At 49.8% G+C, this 21,783-nt stretch overlaps 1 long non-coding RNA gene across 1 annotated transcript in view; it reads left to right on the forward strand.

Moving 5' to 3' along the window:
• LOC135968708 (uncharacterized) overlaps positions 1–21,783 on the forward strand; it is a 399,823-nt gene that overhangs the window by 143,907 nt on the left and 234,133 nt on the right. The gene's annotated exons all lie outside the window — the stretch shown is intronic.

The following is a 21,783-nucleotide window of genomic DNA, read 5'->3' on the forward strand; positions in this document are numbered from 1 at the left end:
TGAGCAGTGTATATCAGGGCTTGTTCATCAGGTGGGCAGCAGAGAGGTGGAAGTGTTATAAAGAGAGAGAAGTAGGCAGATGTGTTTATATTTGCATTTCAACAATAGCCATTGATGTGTATGTATCTCTTTTGGCTGTACCATAGGCACACATTAGGTAATTCAATGGAAACATACCTTCTTGCTACAATTTTACTGGTATGGATCTGATAATGAATTCTCTTAGAAACATTATATTTAGTGTATTCTCTTGCTTTATGTTTCGTTTGAGCACTAAGGGAATGCGGTATTTTAATCGAAGCTCTGACAGTGCTTCTAGAGGCTGCTTGCCATTTTTTTCTGCAATGAAATTTTTGTCCTCCAAAAGACAGGATTACGTTTGTTTTTCTAACAGATAAAAAAGAGTATATTTATTGTGATAAGTCGAAACTAATAATAAATAACCAAGTGTGGGTGTCAAGATTAAGGGGAAAATAACAGAGACAAATTCAAGGGTGAGGAAGAAGGTGGACTTGGAAAAGAAGAGGTCCAAGGTGAGGAGTGGAGAGCAGGGCCTGGGACATGGAGGAGGATGGAGCTAAGGTGCCCTTGTCTGTGCTAGAGGCCTAGGCAGAGGGTGGACAGGACTGGCCGGTGGAAAGGAGCAGTGTTAGGGTCAGCAGGCTCTAAAAGGCATTGGTGAGCCCCATTCCACATCCCAAAGAGCTGCTCAGGAGACGCACGGTCCCTGAGATGCTGCTTCTGCCCTGGCTGAGTTTTGAGAAGCTCCACTGACTCCTCTCTCTGAGAAAGTTTAAATCCACTTTTTCTCACTCCAGAACTGCAGAAGATGCGGCATTTACCGCAGATGAGGGGGTTCACCAGGCAGTTTCCCATGATGTGGGGTTTAAAACATGGACGTGGTTTTCCATGAAGCCATGTACCTACAAAGGCATGTGCATATACATGTACATATGCACACGCATCTACACATTTACATAATTGCATATATGTGCATGTACTTTGTAATCCAACTTCACTGAGGAGTAATTTACCTCCAGTACAACGCCCCCACTTGAGGCATACAGTTTGATGAGCTTTGATGAATGTACACACCCATGTAACTGCCACCCAAGGGGGGCCTGGAGCATCTCCATCCTCCCTCCGCTTTGCAGGCCACCCCCTCCCACCCTGGCCTCAGGCACCTGCAATCTGCTTACTGCCACTTGAGAAATGCCGTGTCATGGGATCACACGCATGTGTCCATTTGTTTCTGGTTTCTTTCACCCAGGGTGATGTTTCGCGGTTTGTCTTTGCTGCCGCTCCTATCAGTCATTCATTTACCTTTTTGTGTTGTTGCTGCTGAGTGGTGTTGCGTTGTTCGCATGCGCCACCCTTTGTTTCTCCATTCACCTGTAGAGGACATCCGGGTTGCCTCCAGCTGGAGGCAGTTAGGAATATGGCTGTTGTGAACATTCTGTGAACGTGTCTTTTGCAGCAATGTTTGCATTTCTTTTGGGTAAACCCCTTGAATTGGAGTCCCCCTGCCACATTATGTTCAGTCTCAGAGGTGGTGGTGACTGGCTGGCCATTCACAAGCCTCTTTCCCCTCCTTGGGCCCAGCTGGAGCACATTTCCCAGCAGACCCTCTAGTCAGGTAAGGCCACGAGCCAGGGTGCGATGGAACATGAGCAGGAGTGATGCTGCTGCAAAGTCTCTCGCTGCCTCCCTGCTCTTGACTCCTGGCCTGCCTGGTGCAGGTGCGTGCATGGCTCTGAAGTCCCCAGTTGGAGGGCAGAGCCAGCAGCTGGAAGGATCATGAGTCTCTGATCACCATTGGAGGAGGGCCCCTGGATCACCAGGATCACCATGTTGGACTCTGTGGGAATAAAAAGTGACTGTCTCTGGGGCAGGACCAGGTTACATCCTGGGTTTCCCAGCCATGGCCTCAGCCCCTGCTTCTGGGAAGAGCAGTCTCCAAGACCTGGGCAAGGTGAGACAAATAGAGGCCATGGAGTCCCTGCGGAGGCTGCAGGACTTGATGGAACAGCATACATTTGAGATCGGACAGCCCCTAAATAAGAGTAACCCCAGGTGAGTCTCTTGGAGCTTTTATTTTGAGACAGAGTCTTGCTCTGCTGTCCAGGCTGGAGTGCAGTGGTGTAATCATAGCTCACTGCAGCCTCAGCCTCCTGGGCTCAAGTGATGCTCTTGCCTCAGCCTTCTAGAGTGCTGGGATTGCAGGTGTGTGCCACTGCACCTGGCTTCTGGATAATTTTGGGCTTCAGTTTTCTCATCTGCAAAATGGGATGAATAAGGCCCACCCAAATGGTGGCAAGCCCTGGGACATCATGGGAGCCCTTGACAGTTCGGGGCTGCCCTGTTGGCAGTGCTGCTGTTCCCCTCCTTAGGAGAGGAAATGACTGCTGAGGCTCCCAGAGTCCACCCTGTATTCATTTCCTGGGAGGAGGGTGGAAGGCCTTGAAATGCTGGAGCCTCTGAGACGGTTCCCCTGGGCTGTCGAGCTTGGGACCCTGCACTCATCCAGAGCAGAAGTTCCCAGAGTGAGGCTGGACTGGCAGCAGCAATGTCACTGGGGGACTTGATAGAAATGCAGGTTCCGGGGCTCACCCCAAACCCCCTGCACCACAGACTCTGGAGGTGGAGCTTGGCAAGCTGAGTATGAAAAAGCCATCTCCTCTCATGGCCCATGAGCTTGACAACAACTGATCCAGGAGGCTCTAAGGAAAATACAGCCTGTTTCACTCCAGAAGGAGCCCCGGAGGAGGGAACGTGCCCCTCAGAGGTCCCAGCGCAGACCCACCCTGCCTGAGGCTTTGCAGAGAACTGAGCAGGGCCCGTGGGGACACGCCTTCTTGGGAGGCTTTAGAATACCCATTGAGTCAATGGGTTCCTCCATGGATGGGAGGGGGGACAGGGCATGACATGTGCCCCTCCCCAGCCACTGGGTCTTGGGACTGCGTCAGGAAGGGCTCAGGTGCCGGCCGGGCCGGACAGCCCTCCTGCCGACGAGCTAATTAGGCCACATCTGGATCTAATTAGCCGTGGAGTCTCCAGCAGAGGCCAGGACTGCCTTTATCATCCACATGGCAGAGCCCAGACAGGAGAAAAATGGCCGTCGATACGCTCTGCTTCCTGGTGCGCTGTGAGTGCGTGTCAGGGGCGAGGAGAGCGTGGGGGTGTGGACGGGTGAGGAACAAGAGATAGCTCAGTGTAGGAGGGAGAATCACCAGCTAGCCCGCAATGGGATGATGAACCTGGGGGCTCTGGGAAGCCCTGCGATCCTGCAGGAGCCTCCCCAAGCAGCTGCTGTTCTTCAGGTTCCCTAAGATAAGGGTGAGGAAGTGTGGGGTTCTTGAGCATCAAGGGAATGCAGTATTTCAACTGGAGCTCTCTGCCAGTGCTTCTAGAGGCCGGTTGCCAGAATTTCCTGTATTGAAAAACATGTTCTAGGGTCATGATCTCTTGTGGGTTCGTATTTTTCTTTGCTAACACCTTGCCGTGTTTCATAGCACCCATGCGACAAAAGTTTATAGCTAAACCTAGAATGAAAAGGCGTATGTTTTGCTCTGCTCCTTGGAAATTTCTAGATCCGTTCTTCGAAAAGTCTGGCACTGTGACAATTACACAGAGTGCTTGTTAAAACACAGACTGCCAGGCCCTGACCCCAGAGCTTCTGATTCAGTGGGTCTGGCCTGGGGCCCTAGAATCTGTGTTTCCAGGTTCCCAAATGATGCGGCTCATCCCAGGATCTCCCTCTGAGAACCTCTGTTCCAGATTAAGCGCTGTTCCAAACCTGTTCGCACACAGAGGCCACCTGAGAGCTCTACTGTCTCTTCCACCTGGGCCTCGGCCCCAGGGATTGTGGTTTAATTGGTACCTGTCCAGCTGGGGCGTCCGGAGTTTTAAAGCTCCCCCAGTGACTCTAAGCTGCAGCCAAGAGTGAGGCTCGTTATCTGTTCATTGCACAGAGATTTCAGAGGCTGCAGGCACTGTGCTGGGCTATCAGCTGTGGGGACTCTGGACTGCCATGGGTGCCCGATGCACAAGTCTTCCAAACTAAATAATAAGAATGACCCCCGATCGCGGAGCCCTGCTGTATCCTGGGCATTGTTGTAAGTGGATGAATTCATCCAATTTTCTCACAATCCTATGAAATGAAGGCTGTTATTACCCCCACTTTAGAGACAGGAAGTCTGAGGTAGACGGAGAGGGTAGGTGGCCTGCCCAAGGTCACACGGCAGCTGCCATCTGGGGCCCAGATTGGCCTCCCTGCCCGACTGCTCTGTTTCAGGCATGGAGTGAGGGGCCACCCCCAGAGCCCTAGAAAGCAAAAGTCAGTGCCTTGGGGTTGTAGCAGGGTGGCCAGTCCTTTGTTCTGTGCACAGGAGGCGCTCAGGGCCTGTTATCGCAGGGCCATCCTGCTGTAGCTGGTGGTCTGAGGGAGCAGGACAGACTCTCAGAGCACAGGTTATTTTCATCATGAAAGCATTCCTGCGTCACCACTGTTGACAGTTTTTAGGGTCCCCAGTTGATCTAGCAAAACCCACCTAAGTCAGAATGTAGCAGAAATAGAACCACCCCTGGCCGCCAGAACCTCTCTTTACTTAGTAGTCAAGTATCTAAAAGTAAATTTTAAAATCTTCCAAGGAATCCCGATGAATTAAAAACTCTACATCGCCTTTTCAATATTGACTGTATTCCCCTTGTATTCCTTTCAGTTTTCTGCTTCTAATATGTGCTGACATCAAAGACCAAATAACCAAATGTACTAACATTGTGGACGAAGTAAAAAACCAATGGCAGGGACCTGTGGGAAAGTTCTAAGGGCTTCAGGGCCTTCAGGGGACTGGACTTCGCTCATCTCTTTTGGTGCTCAGAAATTTCTAGTCAAGGATGACAATGAAGAAGAGAGAGGAAAAAGCTATAAAAATAGTTAATATAGGCTGGGCATGGTGGCTCATGCCTGTAATCCCAGCAATTTGGGAGGCCGAGGCAGGAGGACCACTTAGGCCCAGGAGTGTGGCACCAGCCTGGGAAACATGGCAGAACCTCATCTCTACTAAAAATACAAAAATTATCCGGGTGTGGCAGCATGTACCTATTTGGGAGTCCCAGCTACGGGAGGCTAAGGTGGGAGGATTGCTTGAGCCCACGAGGTAGAGGCTGCAGTGAGCCAAGATCGTGCCACACTCCAGCCTGGACATCAGAGGAAGACACCCTAATCTCAGTGTCTTTTTGCACCTGCTCCCTGCTTTCTTGTCTCCATAGCACAGCCCCACCTAGCCCTGTAGGATGTGTGTTTCTGTGTTACTTTCTCTATGAGAATGTCAGTGTCCTGAGGGCAGGCATCTTATCTATTTTGTTCTCTGAAGAATCTCCAGTGCCCACGAGAGCTGTGGCAAATAATAGGTGTGCATGATGAAATGGACAAATGTGCCTCCAGAGAACCTGGCTGTGGGAGCTGCCCACTGATTCATACGCATCTCCATGAGCAGAAAGCCTCCAGAAAATTCAGAATAGCTTTTCAACCCTTTGAGAAATGGGAAGCTTATTTTGGAAAAAAAAAAAACTTCCATAAAATGATTGAAATGTTTAAATGTTTTGTTGATCAAAGCAGCGCAAATGATGCCTGAACATGATTAGGTGGGCAACTTAGCTACAGTGTGGCTGCATATCATTCTATTGCCTAGGAAATGAACTGCCAGGCATGGTGGTCTGACTTACAGCTTGTTAGTAAGTTAGACTTTAACCTGGCACTTGTTTTTTGATAGTAAAAAAGCATAACTGCTTTGTTTTTAATGCAGGAAATTGCTGCCATGCATAGCACCGCATCCCTCTTTCCTCCTCCTCCTCCTCCCCCTCCTCCTCCTCCTCTTCCTCCTCCTCCTCCTCCAGCTCTTCTTCCTCTCTCTCCCTCTCACTTTCTCCCCACCAGCCTCCAAGCTGGCTCCGCAGTTCTTATCCAAACAGGAGGTGCATCTGTGGGATTTGCCCTGATTTATGGCCAGCAGGAGCGCCAGTTCACACCCCCATATCTCATCCTGAACAACCAATTCTGGCCTTAGACCCTTTTTAAATGTTAAAAGCAAAGTGTCAAGGTATCGTTGCTTTTTGGCTGAAGGTTATGAGCCAGATTTTTAGTGAGGGAGAAGAACAAAAACATGACCTATCTAGCAGCATCAAACTGGGAATTTCCCCTGTACTGAAAAACATATTCTAGGGTCATGATCTCTTGGGGGTTCATATTTTTCTTTGCCAGCCCCATATGTGTAATTAAAGCCCATATCTAAAATGAAGACAAGATCCCAGGGCTACTTTCTCACACTGCTCAAACTAACCTCCTGTTTCCCTTCCCTCTCTTCCTCCTTCTCCCTGTCCCTCTCCCCTTCCCTCCTCCTTCTCCCTCCAATCCTCCCTCCTTCTCCTCTTCCCTCCTCCTCCTCCTCCCTGTCCCTCCCAACCTCCCTCCCATCCTCCCTTCCACCCTCCTCCTTCCTCCTCCTCCTTCATCTTCCTTGTTAACTCCTCCTCCTCCCTGTCCCTCCCAACCTCCCTCCCATCCTCCCTTCCACCCTCCTCCTTCCTCCTCCTCCTTCATCTTCCTTGCTACTCCTCCTCCTGCCTGCCCCTCTCCATCTCCCTCCTATCCTCCCTTCCTCTGCTCTCCTCCTTCCTCCTCATCCTTGTCCTTCCTCACCTCCCTTCCATCTTCCCTTCCTCCCTCCTCCTCCTCCTCCTTCTGTCTCCTTCTCCTCCTAGTCCCTCCTCCTCCTGTCTGTCCCTCCCCACCTCCCTCCCTTCCTCCCTCTTCCTCCTCCTCCTGCCGCCTCGTCCTCCTTGTCCATCCTCCTTCTCCCTGTCCCTCCCCACCTCTCCCCCATCCTCCCTTCCTCCCTCCTCCTTCTCCTTGTCCCTCCCCACCTCCTTTCATCCTCCTCTCTCTCCTCCCACTTCTCCACTTTGATCTGGAGCTGCTGCCCAGGATGATGCTGAGGGCATCTCTTGGTGACCAGGCACTGCTGATCAAGGCTAACACAACTGAGCCAACAGTGCTGAGCATGCGCCCCCCATGTGCAACTCCCACAACTGCAAGAGGTGAATGCTCTTCACTTTGCAAAGGAGGAGGATGAGACTCACGAGGTCAGGAAGTCTGGGACCAAGGTGTGACTTCAGACTCCAGAACTGGTGCTCGTGGGGTACAAGGGGAGGCGAAATGATTCCCGCTCTGGGGCAGTGTCCTTTAGAGCTGGCTTAGAGCCTCCATCCAACAATCTCCTGGGCCAGGTGAAGAGACTGGGTGTGGAGAGGCCTTGCCGGGGCTGCAGGCAGGAAGTGGGGCTGTGTCGCTCTCCTTACCCTGTCCGAATCCCCGCGCAGTGGTCTCTCCTCCTCCTTAGCCTCCTTGTTAGCCTCTCAGCCTTCTTCTCTGGGCTTGGTCTTCCGCTCTCTCCAGCTCTTTCCTAGTCTCCCAAGGTGACGCTCAGAGCCTCCAGAGTGGATAAGCCTGTGAGCCCTGGAAGCTTTTGCCTCTTCCCACTGCATCGACAGCACCCTTGGTTCTGCCAATGGGGGTCCAGCAGGAAGTCGGGGGAGGGGAGGGGTGAGACCAGAGGCTCTGTGGGGTCTCCCCAGGCTGGCTGCTGCCCTGGCTGCTCTGGGATTGTGGGCGAGGCGCCAAGGCTCTCTGGCCAGAGGAGGGAATCCTCCAGGTTCTCTCCCAGGCTGGCCCTGCTTCCACGACCCTCCTTTCAGGCCCCCAAAGCCCCCACTAAGGCCTGGGGCACCAGCCCTCAGCCCTTGATGCTTTGGACTACCCCACGTCCTGTTGCTCAGGTGCACTCACCTCCCAGCAGAACATACACTGAGGGCTGAAGCTCCTCCTCCTGCAGCGCGGAGTCCCCACCTGTGCGCGAGTTTCCTGGAGACTCCGCCCTGCTACTTGGACCCAGAGGAAGGCAGATGTTTGGACCAGGAGCTCTCGAACTTGCACATTGCAGTCAGTGGGGGTTCCGCAGAGTCTGATGCCCAGGCTGTACCCCAGGGTTTCCGCCTCCAGTAGTCTGAGGTGGGGACAGCCACTAGGAATTTAAATGCTACCCTGGAAACTCCAAGGTGCACCCAGGACAGAGAACCATGTGCTGAAAAGCCTGAGTGTCACTGCAGAGGTGGGATGTGCGAGGGCTATGATTTACCTCCACAACCACGACATGCCAGTAGCATTTTTTCTATAAATGCAGATGTTTTCGATAGTAATATTCAAATTATTTGAAACAAGGCTGCGTTTTTTAAAAAATAGAACCCCTTTCAAAATCTTTTTCTTTCTTTTTTTCCCATGGTAGGGTCTCACTCTGTTGTCCAGGCTGGAGCGCAGCTGCACGATCTCGGCTCACTGCAATCTCTACCTCTTGGGCTCAGGTGATCTTCCCGCCTCAGCCTCCTAAGTAGCCGCCACATTGAGCTAATTTTATTTTTATTTTTTCTAGAGATGGAGTCTCACTCTGTTGCCCAGGCTGGTCTCAAGCTCCTGACTTCAGCAGGTCTTGGTCTCCCGAAGGGCTGAGATCACAGGAGTGAGCTGCTGCACCTGGCCAAAAATCCGAGCTCATATTTAACAATAACAGCATGGTTACTTCCCAGCAGGCACTCTTTTCAGCATTTTGCATGTTTTGGCATTTAAACTTTGGCGCAGTAGGCTGAGATAAAAGCTATCGTCGTCCCGTTTTACATAGAGGGATGGAGGCAGGGAGAGGGCAGGTCGCTGGAGGCCTGGTAACTGGCTAGGACATGGCTGGGCTTTGGCTGGGATGGGTGGGCAGGTGGGCTCCACACCTGGGCACATAACCAGCCACACCCAGCCCTGCAGTGCCTTGTTAGCATCACCTAAGCAGTGTGATGCTTGACAGGATATGCTTAAGTACTGTTTTATGATCTCCAATCCACATGAAAATCAATATGAAGGCCAGGCGCGGTGGCTCACTCCTGTAATCCTAGCACTTTGGGAGGTTGAGGTGGGTGGATTGCCTGAGCTCAGGAGTTTGAGACCAGCCTGGGCAACACAGTGAAACCCTGTCTCTACTAAAATACAAAAAATTAACAGGGCGTGGCGGCATGCACCTGTAGTCCCAGCTACTTGGGAGGCTGAGGCAGGAGAATTGCCTGAACCCGGGAGACAGAGGTTGCAGTGAGCCAAGATTGCACCACTGCGCTTCAGCCTGGGCAACAGAGTGAGACTCCATCTCAAAAAAACCAAAAGAAGTCAATATGGAATATTGAAACCAAAAGGTATTCTGTACATACTACTTAAAGTCATCTGACCACCAGAAACAGAGATTTCACCCTTTCAGAAATAACAGGATGGAAAGAGTGCTTGCATGGGAATTTGTTTCACATTTGAAAACTACATCTGCCCCATAGGCACGGGGCCTATCGCCTTCCTGATTGCCAGGGTCCAAGAAGCTGTAAGATGGAGGTAATGACAGAGACTTCAGAAGGATCCTGAAATGGGAGGTTAAATGCTAACCGAAGCACTGAACAGGCTGGTTTCCTAGCAGAGCCTGGAGTCCTCAGCTATTGGCTGCCAATGGGGGTACTAAAGGGGATACCACCTTGTGAACCTTTTAACCTGGGCCTCTGTCGAGATGGGAGGATCATTGACTGGTTAGTCTATAAATAGGGCCAAAGAGACCTAAGAGAATTTCACGGAATTGTAAGCTTCTGTCCTCCAAATAATCTCAAAGGCAATAAACTTTGCTTGCAGATCAAGGGTTTTCAATGTTTTTATGACCCAACTCCCCTCTAATGACTTTTCTGGGATTTCCCGAACATCACTGAGCCCCAAGCCCCTCAGTGGTGAGTCTCTGTGTGTCTGACAGCTACACCTACCAAACCGTAATCAATTAGTGACCCCTCAAAGTAATGGTAGAAGTTTGTCTAATAAAATAAAATTAGCTGTCTATGGAAACAGAATTTGATGTACATCAAAATGTGGAAGGGAAAATGTTAAAACTCTAAAAGGGGAATATAGGAGCTATCTTCATGACACTGGAGTCAAGGCAGCTTTCTTAGCATGCAAATATCATGAACTACAAAGGAGTCTGATAAATTTGACTACATTAAAATTAAAACACAAAATTCCCTTGTTCTTAACAAATACACACCCTTAACAAAACAGAGTGGAAAGTCACAGACTGGAAGAAGATATTTTCAACATAAACCACTGCCACTGGCCTGGTGTTACGTCCCAGCAGGTGTACAGATGCACGTCATTGGCACCAGCCTTCCTCATTTCCTCACTTATCAACTGCTCTGAAGATTATATTGGATGACACCTACAGTAGGTTTAAATGAGTATTTAGGGCCGGGCGCGGTGGCTCAAGCCTGTAATCCCAGCACTTTGGGAGGCCGAGACGGGCGGATCACGAGGTTAGGAGATCGAGACCATCCTGGCGAACACGGTGAAACCCCGTCTCTACTAAAAACAATACAAAAAACTAGCCGGGCGTGGTGGCGGCGCCTGTAGTCCCAGCTACTCGGGAGGCTGAGTCAGGAGAATGGCGGGAACCCGGGGGGCGGAGCTTGCAGTGAGCTGAGATCCGGCCACTGCACTCCAGCCCGGGCGACAGAGCCAGACTCCGTCTCAAAAAAATAAATAAATAAATAAATAAATAAATAAATAAATGAGTATTTAGTACATTGTAGGCAGTCGGGGTTGTCTGTATTGTAATTATCCAAGTTCAAAATATATTTTCACACAAGTCAATAATAAAAGACAACCTAACGAAAGTAGGCAGGACATGTCCAGGCAATTCCCAGAAGGCAGAAACAAAGAATACATTGCTGCAAAGGTGCATAGTCTCACCAATAGCCAGGGAAGTGATAATTTAAACAACGGATGAGGTAACTTTTCAGGCTCATCCTACTGAAAAAACTCAGAAATGTGAAAGCACTTCATGGGTACGTTGAGTGACGTGTCTACTGCAGTGGAAACGTACCTCGGAGCACTCTCTCTCTATAGTAATTTGGCAATTGCTAGTAAAATTGATCCACTAAGTCAATTTTCTGGAGAATGCCGGCAAAGGCATATTTTATAGGCATGGATGTGTATGTGAAGAATGCTCACTGCAGCAACGTAACAGTGAAACCTGCCAACAACCTAACAGAGTGTAATAGAATAAGGATGTGAAATAGTAACAGAGGTCATTTAATAGAATACTTGATATTTATCTTCACAAACTCTAAAAAGAGATTTTGGGGTAGAAAAAGTTTCAAAAGGAAATGTTTATATGATATTTTAGAAACCCTTTGTAAGGCCAGGCGCAGTGACTCATCCTTGTAATCCCAGCATTTCGGGAGGTTGAGGCAGGTGGATCCCTTGAGCCCAGGAGTTTAAGACCAGCCTGAGCAACATGGCGAAACCCCATCTCTACAAAAAATATGAAAAAAAAATTAGCCTAGTGTGGTGGTGTATGTCTGTAGTCCCAGCTACTCAGAAGGCTGAGGTGGGAGGATCCCTTGAGCCTGGGAAGTCAAGGCTGCAGTGAACAGTGATCACACCACTGCACTCCAGCCTGGGCACAGAATGAGATCCTGTCTTTGAAAAAAAGAAAATTTTTTAAAACAGAAAGTAGGCTGGGCGTGGTGACTCACATCTGTAATCCCAGCACTTTGGAAAGCCAAGGCAGGCTGATCATCTGAGGTCAGGAGTTCGAGACCAGCCTGGCCAACATGGCGAGACTCTGTCTCTACTAAAAACATAAAAATTAGCTGGGTGTGGTGGCACACACCTGTAATCCCAGCTACTTGGGAGGCTGAGGCAGGAGAATTGCTTGAGCCCGGGAGGTGGAGTTTGCAGTGAGCTGAAATTATGCCACTGCACTCCAGCTTGGGCAACAGTGAGACTCTGTCTCAAAAAAGAAAAGAAAAAAAGAAAAGTAATGCCATGGGTTGTTTTGGATACATACGAGAGTAACAGTAAAACATGAAAACAAAAACACTGCTGGGAATGCCACCAGAGGGTGACTTTTGGGGAGGAAGAGCATCTGGGAGAGGGATGGGGGGTCTTCAAAACCCATTGTAATGACTGAACTCCTGAAGGAAGAGAAACCTGAAGCTACGGTGTCCGGATTCCAGACCTCCACGGTGTGGGTGCACACAATTCCTCCCACGTGGACCCGCCGACTTGTTCTGGGCTCTCATTTACAAAGAGGGTCTTTCCACGTCTTTAGTCCGGCGCCCATGCTGCAGGATGTATTTATGGGTTTGACACGCTGGGAAACTGATCTCCATGCTTGCCAAGCTTTTGTTCCCAAGCCGGAGGAGCAGGAAAGCACTGGCGGACAAGGTAGGTGCGGGTGGCCAGGGTGGGCGGCCACCAACCTGGAAAGGGGCCGTGTTCTCCCAGAAATGGCCTTCAATGGAGCGTAGACGGCCAAATATTAGCCTGCCACATAACAGGGGTGAGAAAATGTCGGTCTGTTTCGTGTATTTGATGCAGAAAGACTATTTAAATCTATGACATTTCAAAAAAAAGAAAAAAAAAAGCCGTGTGTGTTGGCGGAGAGGGAAGGGGGGTGGTGGATGTTCCCCCCGGCGCATGTGTTTGATGGGGAGACTTCTGTGCGTGGTCTTGTTGTGGTTGCTTGAATTCCTTCCAAACGGGCCTTTCTTTCCTTTTTTCCTCTCTTTCCCCACCCTACAAAGGGCCCCCTTTTCATATTTTACATGTTGTGATTTCACTGAGCCCTTCCAGTTGGTCGTCAACAGTTCATTTGTGCCAGGGCCTTCTGTAAACTCTGCGCTCGGGTCTCCCGACCTGACCACCCACTGAAACAGGCTGTCTAAACAGCGTGTGTCTGGGCCTCAGACACAGTAAGCGAGTTCGAGATGGATCCTGTCCAAGGATTTTTTTTCCTCCTCCAAGCAGAGGTGGGGGCTGGGTGGGAGAGTTGGGGACAGACCCTGGTAGCCCCGGGCCCCGCTTGGATGCGGCCCTTTGAAGCTGGAGAGAAATGGCCCCTGCCTTTTGTCATTTTTTTCCATGGTTGTCCCTGAGCCTTAAAAGGGTTTCTCTTATCCTCTCTGACTTGATTCGGTGGGGTCAATCTCTGTGACCAGAGCAAACACATCATGAGGAACTGGAGCTTCTTTCAGCCTCATCCCAAATGTCTGTGGCCAGAGTTTGATCCTCCTCTGCCCCAACTCCCTATATTCGAGGCCGAGCCCCTGGGGTACAGCTCTCAAGGGGTCCTGAGTGGTCCTCGGCCTGGGCTGATGACATTGCTAGCATTTTGGTTTTTGTTTGTTTGTTTGAGACGGAGTCTGGCTCTGTCGCCCAGGCTGGAGTGCAGTGGCACGATCTGGGCTCCCCGCAACCTCCGTCTCCCGAGTTCAAGTGACTCTCCTACCTCAGCCTCCCGAGTAGCTGGGATTACAGGCGCGTGTCACCACGCCCAGTTATTTATTTATTTATTTATTTATTGTATTTTTAGTAGAGACGGGGTTTTGCCATGTTGGCCAGGCTGGTCTCGAACTCCTGACCTCAGACGATCCACTCTCCTTGGCCTCCTAGAGTGCTAGGTTTACAGACATGAGCCACTGTGCCCGGCCCATTGCTGGCATTTTGTGTGTGACATTGGGACACACTTGGGAAGACCAGAAGCAGGTGCTGGTTACCCTGTGAACAACTCACATTTCTTGCTTGCCCTCTGCTAGACACTGGCTAGGAGCTCTGCCTACATTCTCCCACTAAACCTTTGCAGTCAGTCCACGAGGCTGGTACTGTTGTCATTGAGCCCATTTTACAGGCGAAGGAACTGAGGCATGGACATTTAGATTAGTGTCCCGTGAACGGCAGCTGGTATGTGGCAGAGCCAGGATTCAAACCCAGTACTCCCTGCTCTAGAGGTCACACTCCAATGTGGTGTTACAGTCTCCCAAGTGCTATCTCCAATGAGAGATTTCCCAGGACATCACATAATCAGTAATGAAAGCGGCTGCCCGATGGTGAACACTCATGAAGCACTTGCTGGGTTTCATCTTACACCCTTTACACAGGCAGACCTCCGAGATATGCGGGTTCTGTTCCAGACCACCGCAGTAAAGTGAATATCACAATAAAGCAAGTCACACAATTTTTTTGATTTCCAAGTGGATATATAAGTTATGCTTAGCCTGACCAACATGGTGAAACCCCGTCTCTACGAAAAATACAAAAATTAGCCAGGTGCGGGAGTGGGCGCCTGTAGTCCTAGCTACTTGGGAGACTGAGTTGGGAGAATTGCTTGAATCCAGGAGGCAGAGGTTGCAGTAAGCCAAGATCACACCACTGCACTCCAGCCTGGGCGACATAGTGAGACTCCTTCTAAAAAAAAAAAAAAAGCTTATGCTGTACGTAGTCTGTTAAGTGTGCAATAGCGTTGTGTCTAAAGAAACCAATGCATGTAACTTACCGAAAAATATTGCTAAAAATGCTAACAATCATCTGAGCCTTCAGAGAGCTGTGATCTTTTTGCTGGAGGGCCTTGCCTCGATGTTAATGGCTGCTGGACTGATCAGGGTGGTGGTTGCTGAAGGCTGAGGGGGCTTCAAAACAAGACGACAATAAAGTTTGCTGCATCCATGGACTCTTCCTTTTACAAAGGATTTCTGTGTAGCATGCAATGCAGTTTGATAGCATTTTACCCACAGTAAAACTTCTTTCAAAATTGGAGTCAGTTCTCTCAAACTCTTTTGCTGCTTTATCAGCTAAGTTTACATAATTGCCTAAATCCTTTGTTGTCGTTTCAACAATGTTCACAGCATCTTCCCCAGGAGTAGATTCCATCTCAAGAAACTGCTTTCTTTTCTAATTCAACAGCTCCTCATCTGTTCAAGTTTGATCATGAATTTGCAGCCATTCAGCCCCATCGTCAGGCTGTACTTCTCATTCTAGTTCTCTTGCTGTTTCCATCACATCTGCAATGACTTCCTCCACTAAAGTCTTAAATCCCTCGGAGTCATCCAGGAGGGATGGAATCCACTTCTTCCAAACTCCTGTTAATGTGGATACTTTGACCTCTTACCATGAATCACAAGTGTTCTTAATGGGATCTGGAATGGTGAATCCTTGTCAGAAGGTTTCCAATTTTCTTGGCCCACATCCATCAGAGGAATTACTTCTTATGGCAACTTTAGCTTTACAAAATATATTTCTTAAATAGTAAGAGTAACAGTAATAGTAAGAGTCTTGAGTAAGACTCAAAAGTTAAAATTAGTCCTTGATCCATGGGCTGCAGAATGATTGTGTTAGCAGACACAAAAACGACATTAATCTCCTCGTACATCTCCATCAAAGCTCTTGGGCAACCAGATGCACTGTCAATGAGCAGAATAGTTTGAAAGGAATAGGTCTTGACCGTGGACTTAAAATATTTAGTAAACCAACCGGTCACGGTGGCTCACGCCTGTAATCCCAGCACTTTGGGAGGCCGAAGGGGGTGGATCACGTCAGGAGATTGAGATCATCCTGGCTAACAGAGAAATCCCATCTCTACTAAAAATACAAAAAATTAGCCAGGTGTCGTGGCACACATCAGTAGCCCTAGCTACTCGGGAGGCTGAGGCGGGAGAATGGCATGAACTCAGGAGGCGGAGCTTGCAGTGAGCCAAGATTGTGCCACTGCATTGCAGCCTGGGCAACAGAGCAAGACTGTCTCAAAAAAAAATTTTTAGTAACCCATGCTGTAAACAGATGTGCTGGCATTCAGGCTTTCTTGTTTCACGTACACAGCACAGGCAGAGTAGATCTAGCTTCGTTCTTAGGGGCCCTAGGATTTCAAGAATGGTAAATGAGCATTGGCTTCAACTCAAAGTCACCAGCTGCATTAGCCCCAAACAAGAGTCAGCCTGTCCTTTGAAGCTTTGAAACCAGCCATTGACTTCTTTCTAGCTATGAAAATCCTATATGGTGTAATTTTTCCAATATAAAGCTGTTTCGTCCACAGGGAAAACCTGGGGTTTAGTGTAGCCACCGTTATCAATGACCTTAGCTAGGTCTTTTGGAGAACTTGTTGCAATTTCTCCATGAACACCTGCTGCTTCCCCTTGCACTTTTATGTTATGGAGATGGCTTTTTTTTCATTAAACCTTATGAATCAACCTCTTGTTAGCTTCAAACTTTTCTTCTGCAGCTGCCTTACCTCCCTCAGCCTTCACAGGACTGAAGAGCGTTAGGGCTTTGCTCTGGATCAGGCTTGGATTTAAGGGAATGTTGTAGCTGGTTTGATCTTCTATCTAGACCCTAAAACTTTCTCCATATCAGCAATAAGGCTGTTTCACTTTCTTATCATTTGTGTGTTCACTGGAGTAGCAGGTTTAATGCCCTTCAAGAACTCTTCCTTTGCATTCAAACTTGGCTAATAACCGTTTGGCCCAAGAGGCCTAGCTTTTGGCCTATCTTACCTTTCAGCATACCTTCCTCACTAAATTTGATAATTTCTAGCTTTCGATTTAAAGTGAGATATGTGGGACTCTCCCCTTTATTTAAACCCTCGGAGGCCACTGTAGGCCCTCTAATGTTGAAATGCGCTGAATTTCAATATTGCTGTGTGGGTCTCAGAGAATAAGGAGGCCCGAGGAGAGGGAGAGAGATAGGGGAACAGCCAGTGAGTGGAACAGTCAGAACACACACAGCATTTGTCAGTTAAGTTTGTCGTCTTATATAAGCATGGCTTGTGCCACCCCAAGACAATTATTTACAATAGTAACACCAAAGATCACAGATCACAGATCACCAGCACCAAAGATCACAGACCGCAGATCACCAGCACCAAAGATCACAGACCGCAGATCACCAACACCAAAGATCACAGACCGCAGATCACCAACACCAAAGATCACAGATCACCAGCACCAAAGATCACAGACCGCGGATCACCAACACCAAAGATCACAGACCGCAGATCACCAACACCAAAGATCACAGACCGCAGATCACCAGCACCAAAGATCACAGACCGCGGATCACCAACACCAAAGATCACAGACTGCAGATCACCAACACCAGAGATCACAGATCACAGATCACCAGCACCAAAGATCACAGACCGCAGATCACCGACGCCAAAGATCACAGACCGCAGATCACCGACGCCAAAGATCACAGACCACAGATCACCGACGCCAAAGATCACAGACCGCAGATCACCGACACCAAAGATCACAGACCGCAGATCACCGACGCCGAAGACCACAGACCGCAGATCACCGACGCCGAAGATCGCAGACCGCAGATCACCGACGCCGAAGATCGCAGACCGCAGATCACTGACGCCGAAGATCACAGATCACAGATCACCAGCACCAAAGATTGCAGATCGCAGATCACCAGAGCAGATATAATAATAACAAAAAGTTTGCAATATTGTGAGAATCACCAAAATGTGACACAGGAACACAAAGTGAGCACGTGGTATTGGGAAAATGGTGCCAACAGAATTGCTTGACAGGAGCCTTCAATTCATTTTAAAAAAGAGCATTATCTGCAAAATGCAACAAAGCAAGGTGTGCCTGTGCTTCGTGACTTTTTAGTCTTCACAACAACCCTATGAAGTCAGTATTATTAATACGCCCATGTTCCAGATAAGGAAACTGAGGCCAGAAAAAATTAGAATAATCAGTGGCAGGGTCTGTGTTCCTGTGTCTGTGTTGGTGTAGACATCGCTAAAAATGTCACCTGGTGACACTGAGGCAGCTCCACCATGTGCCAAGGCCCCGTGGCCAATGTTCCTGTAGGGACACTGCAACGTTGTTCGTAATCTCCCCACACTGATGCCAACAGGAGAATGGAGAAAGCAGATGGTTCTTGTAAACGATGGGGTAGTACACACAGTGACATTGCATAAGGAGAGCTACATGCACCCACATGGGCGGGTCTCACAGATAAAACACTGGATGAGAAAGATTGCAGCAGAGCAAAGATGAAAAACATGGGCTGGGTGGTGTGACTCACGCCTGTAATCGTAGTTCTTTGGGAGTCTGAGGCGGGAGGATCACTGAAGTCCAGGAGTTCCAGGCTGCAGTGAGCTGTGATTGCACCACTGCACTCCAGCTTGGGAAACAGAGGGAGACCCTGTCTCCACACACACACACACACACGTGCACACACACACACACACACACACACACAGAGAGAGAGAAACAATACTACATGGCATTCATAAAAACAATTCAATAGAATATCGGTATTGAAATTCATGGCAATGATGCACACTAAATTCAGGAAAATGTTTCCTTGGCAGAAGAAGGGGGAGACATGGGAATGAGGGGTGCTTAAGGGGGATTCAACCATAATGCTTTGCTCCTGAATCGGGATGGTGAGTTTACAGGGCCTTGTTACTCTTTATACCTCGTTTAATGTCTGGAATACGTGATAAGTTTTTCACAGGTGGTCAACCACAAGGAGTATCTTTTGTGCAGAAAATTTGGGGCCCAGGGGAAACTGGGGGAAATTTGATCCAATAAATGGGGACATATTAAAAGATAAAGAGTATCAGTGGGGATGAGGTGGGTCTGAAAGAGCCGGCGGGGGTGGGGTGGCGTAGACGAAGAGCACCGCCACCTGGGCCCTGATGGTCCTGGGGAATCTTTCCTGTCCTCAGCCTGCCACCCAGCAAGACTGGCTGATTCTGAAAACTTTACCATTAGGATTTCTTTTCTTTGGCCTAAGAACTCTCCTACCCCATTTAAAATTCAACCCCTCAGGGACTGGAGGTCATTAAAACCTCCTCAGTCATTTCTGTGTCACTGTGAATGAGGCTGCCAGGACATTAAGTGAGTGCAGCGTGATGACAGAAGAGAACACAAGGGCATTTGTGTGAGTGGAGAGAAGGCATTTCTGGGCTGGGAGTGAGAAAAGGTAGAGAAAAGGGTGTGATGTGCACACCTGGACAAAACTCTCCAGCCTTCACAGTTTTCTATCAGGCTGGGGGTTGCAGATCTTTTGGAATAGATGACCGAGGATCACATCCCACGCTTTCCATGAACAAACCTGTAGATGCGGAGAGTGGAGCCCACCTCCCACCGGCCACAGTTACGCCCGGCATCAGGCAGGCCTGCCCCAGCCTCTCCTGGGTGAACTTGGGCAAATCTTGATAACCTCCAAGCCTCAGGTTCCTTCTCTGTTACGATGGGAACACTAATGCTGTCTCACAAGCCTGTCTGTCTGCCAGGAGATGATGCAAATGGGCTTGTCCAGCACAATCAGTGAGCCCCCTGCGGTAGCCTCCTCCCCGAAGGGTCCAAGGCCTCAGTGTATGACTCGGATGGTGCCACATCACAGACTGCAGCACAGCAGCGCCCCTGCTGTCTTGAGATACAATCCTTCATCTTGACCTGAAGGCCCTGCGTGATGAGCCCGGTCCCCCTTGTGGTCCTCCTGGTGCCCTGGCCTCCTGCCAGTTCTCTAGGCAGGCTCCTTCCACCTCAGGGCCTTTGCACCACCCGCCTCTCCTCCTGGAACACCCTTCCCCAGATGGTCTCAGGCCTGGATCTCTTCCTCTGCAGTTCCCAGTTCCACTGTCACACCTCAGCGAGGCCTTCTGTGACCGAAGGGATCAGTGCTCTTGTAAAAGAGGCCTGAGAAAGACCCCTAACACCTTCCATCAAGTGATAGCACAGCAAGAAGGCACCATCTATGAACCAGAAAGTGTGCCCTTACTAGACACCAACCAAATCTGTCGCTGCCTTGGTCTTGGACTTCCAGCCTCAAGAACTGTGAGAAATGCATTCATTGTTTATAAACTACTCAGTTCATGATGTTTGTTACAGCAGCCTGAACAGCCTAAGGCAATAACAAACCATCGGAAACTCAGTAACTGCAAACAGCAAGCATCTACTCTGGAGGGACTTGGGCCAGGCTGGGGGGGACAGTGCCACTGGGTTGACTCAGCTCCTGTGACTCCCGCTCGCTCCTGGGACCAAGGGGCGGCCCAGGCACATCCTGCTTATATAGTGACCAGGGCAGGGGAGCAAGCACAGCTGCACACATGCCTGCTCCAGCCCTGCTTGTGCCACATCTGCTGGCAGACATGTGCTGAACTCTGGATGGAGTAAGGATATACAGGCCACCTCTGCATGGGAACAGCCACGAAGACCCATGGCACAGGGTGTGGACACAGGAAGGGGCAGACATAGAGCTATCCCTCAATCCCTCAACCTAGTGAAACACTAGAGCTCGAAGTGCCCAGCACAGGGCCTGGCCCAGAGGTGGTGGTTGACGAGGGCTGCAGGGGGAAGACAGCAAGATTCTACCTTGGTGGACACCCATGCATTTGGCTGGCAGAGAAGTGGAGGAGGCGCTGTAGGATCTCAGGGGAGGGATAGGCCTCTCTCACTGGGCACTCTCAGTGGGCGTGGCTTCCTTGGGGAGTGGGCATTTAAGCTGGGTCTTGAGGGCTGAAGAGACAAACAGGGAGGGCCAGAGGGCACGCAGATGGGAAGGAGCTGGAGAGCTTGGGTCTGAGCTCTCTGGGCATTAGCAGGGGCAGAGGAGCTGCAGGACCAGATGCAGGAGAAATTGGTTCTAGGAGCACCAATTTCTGACCAGCTTCAGGGCCCTTGAAGGAACCATCAACCGGTCTTGCTTGCTGGTTGCACTGGGGAAAGCACCGCAGTGAGCCTCAGGAAGGTCCAAGTCTCTCTGCCCAGAGCCTGGCAGGCTGGACAGTGCCAGGTCACACCCACGAGGCTGGGCCTCCTCCCACCCACCTCTCTGCACCCGGGTGTCCCAGGCTCACTGTGAGGCCAGTGCAGATGGAACAGTCTATCATTCTGGATTATGAAAGTGGAACGATCAAATGTGCTCTTTCTACTTAATCACGATTGCTCAAGAATTTGCTGACATGCTGTGGAGTGATAACATGATAGTGAAACTAGCCAGATCCCTGGACCATGCGCTCAGAACAAACTTCTGCTTTGGGCCCACTGAACGCCACACCCCTCCCTTCCACTCTGCTCTTCCTGGGCAGCGTGGTTTTTCTGCAAGTTGCCTCACAGGCCTCAGGGGAATGCAAAAATGGGAGGGATTTCAGGCCTTGTTTGACCATTGGAGGAACAAATCTGTGCAAGCCTGGTGGAGCAATTCCCTGTTCCATGTCTGTTCTATTTCCCAGATTCCCTTGCAGTTGGGTTGAGCCGTGTGCCTGGCTCCAGCCCACAGGCTGGGAGTGGAAGTGAAGTGGTCGCTCTATGCCGGGAGCTTAGCAGTGGTCAGAGCTCTCCATGCTCAGCTCTCTGACTCCCTGCTGTAGATGGGGTGACATGATGGGGTGACATGATGATGGGGTGGAAGCCACAAGATGGAAACAGCCTGGATCCCTGAGTCACCGACTGGAGCAAGGTTTCCATCAACCTGCTGTAGCAAAGAGTAGCCTTTTCTGTACTGTTGAAGACATGAGCTCTGTTGGTTAGAATATTCATACCAGTGACCTGGACTCCTCCACTTCATCCTCACTGCAACCCATGAGGAAGGACCATCACTCCACCCACTTTGCACACAGGAAAATGAGGCCTGTAGATGAAGCTCTTACCCTGGCTGCCCTCTGCCTCCCACTGTCCTTTGCTTGGTCTAGGATCTTGGGAGGTCGGTTTCCCTTGTTGGGCCAAAACGTCTTCTTCTATAAAAGGAGGTCACTAGGTGGGGTGGTTGGACAAGGTCATACAATCCAGGACAGAGGGACCAGGTTCCTGTACCTCAGAAGTTCCCAAATATTTGGATTCTCTGGGAAGTAAATATAGATAACTTGG

Source organism: Macaca fascicularis, chromosome 20 (assembly GCF_037993035.2).
Source record: "Macaca fascicularis isolate 582-1 chromosome 20, T2T-MFA8v1.1".
Classification (NCBI taxonomy): Eukaryota; Metazoa; Chordata; class Mammalia; order Primates; family Cercopithecidae; genus Macaca; species Macaca fascicularis.